Consider the following 2167-nt stretch of genomic DNA (forward strand, 5'->3'; position numbering starts at 1 on the left):
AGCTCGCAAGCTAGTGATCCATGCCCGTCGGACTAACGAGTGAAAGGGTGGCAAAAAAAAAGAAGCGGCCCGGGTCGCCGCCGACCAGTTTTATTCTCGGCGGAGCGGCCGGCAGAACACTTGATGACTCTGGCTCTCTGCATTAGAGATAGGCAATCGATTAATTAAGGTGATTGCTGAACATATACATAACAGTATAACGGATTGGCACATGATCCTCCAGTTTTATTACTCACACCAGGGAACGATCCTCCAGCGCTGGTTGTCTCCCTCAACCCAGTCAAACAGGAGGATGGTGGTGCCGTCCTGCACCACGCTCTCGTCGTCGCCGCCATGGACGGCGTCGAAGTTGAGCTGGATGTTGCTCGCCATGCGGATGCAGTGGAAGTCGTCGCCGACGTCCTCGCTCTCCCTCCACATCACCGACTCGTCCGGGCAGTCCGGGTCGTATGCCGCAAGGCGAACCTGCAGTCCAGGCGAGGTATATATTAATCAACTGCAGTATTGCACACACCAAATCAGAGACTAGCTAGCTTACAGGGTGGCCCTTTTCCAGGGAATGCTGGATGGCTTCACCGGTGGCCTTGTTCACCAGGGCAAACGCAGGCTGCTCATACTCATCCTTGATGTCTTCACCGTGCCTCATGTCCTTCACCCAGTGCTGTATACATACATTTCGTTGGACATTTGTAATTAGCGCTCACTAATCAATTAAGATCGACCATGGTTATATTTTGATCATCCATCTGTTGTCACCTGCAGGTCGTCGTTGGGGTCCGCAGGCGCGAGGCACACCGCGCCGTCCCTTGCGGCGATGCTGTACTCCTCGCCTGAACTGCAGAAGATGCGCATGGTGCACTCAGAGGACAGCGCAGGATGGAGGCCACCGTCGGTGCCCCACGCCAGGATCATCCAGGACTGGTTCGCCCCCTCGAGCCACTCCCACAGCACGATGGGGGTGCCGTCCTGGAGTTCCGTCACGCCATCCAACGCGTCGAAGTTGAGGTGGATGTTGTTGATCATGCGGATGCAGCGGAAGCCGTCGCCCACATCGTCGCTCTCCGTCCACAGCACCGATTCGTCCACCGCCTCTGGGTCGTACTTGTACGGCACCAGAGTTACCTGCACGTGGATGTGAGATGTATGTGAGCAATGGACACAAAGATCCAAGAAATTACAGGTCACTCAAGCGTGGTGGTGCTGGTGGAACTCACGGGCTCAGACTGCCCAGACGAGTGCGAACGCCGGGAACCCGTCCTCGTCCTCCGTAGAGCTGAACCTCGTGTCCTTGTACCAGTGCTGCACCCGCCCACATCATGCATTCATAGAGCAGCGTCAGACCCGTGAAACACTAGAAATGTCTTGATGGAGCTCTACAATCTAATGAAAGGACACTGATTAACGAGAAGTGGTTGCCTTACCTGCTGCTGGTCGCGGGGGTTTGTTGGCGCCATGACGACCGCGATGCCCCCGTCGTCATCCCAGCGGACGGTGATGCAGTAGTCCTCATTGGTGCGGCACAGGATCTTGAACGTTTTTTGCCCTTGACTGGACATGGTTCTCGACCCTAGGTATAGCTAGGCCTTCCTGATGCCCAAGGAGCAATGTGGGACTACTTAAATATTTTGCCTTATTTCCCAAGTAGATGGGCCGGCTAAGTTGTGTGGCATGTGAAATGCCCAGGCTTGACCACGATAGAAACCGAAACAAACTTTAATTGTAAGGGGCGGGTAAAAATCGAAAATAAAAAAGAAACGTCTAGAATGATCGAAATCACGCGCTCAAAGACACGGCCACATGCTGGCTAACCAATGGCCAGTGACAATATTTAAGAACATGTTGCAGTATCACATTCAAAACATGAACAATATTTGAAATCCTGAACAGTTTCCAAAAAGGAGAACCGTATTTTAGAAATTTCCATTCATTTCTGGAGAAAATAATAAATTTAAAATAGGAACATTTTTAAATTGACGAACAGTTTTTGAAATCATTTTCGAAACTTCTTAACAATTTTTGAAAATAGGAACATGTTTTGAACATTCAGAACAAATTTTGAAAAAAAAATTAAGCGTGAATATTATTTTACATTCGTCAAAATTTCAGAAAAACGAGAGTATTATTCAAATTTTGAAAAATATAACTAAAATGCATTTTTTTAAGAAAA

General features: G+C 49.4%; 1 pseudogene; it reads right to left on the bottom strand.

Moving 5' to 3' along the window:
- Positions 1-228: 228 nt before the first annotated feature.
- Positions 229-1556, bottom strand: LOC123158714 (ricin B-like lectin R40C1; annotated as a pseudogene).
- Positions 1557-2167: the final 611 nt, after the last annotated feature.

Source organism: Triticum aestivum, chromosome 7B (assembly GCF_018294505.1).
Source record: "Triticum aestivum cultivar Chinese Spring chromosome 7B, IWGSC CS RefSeq v2.1, whole genome shotgun sequence".
NCBI lineage: Eukaryota > Viridiplantae > Streptophyta > Magnoliopsida > Poales > Poaceae > Triticum > Triticum aestivum.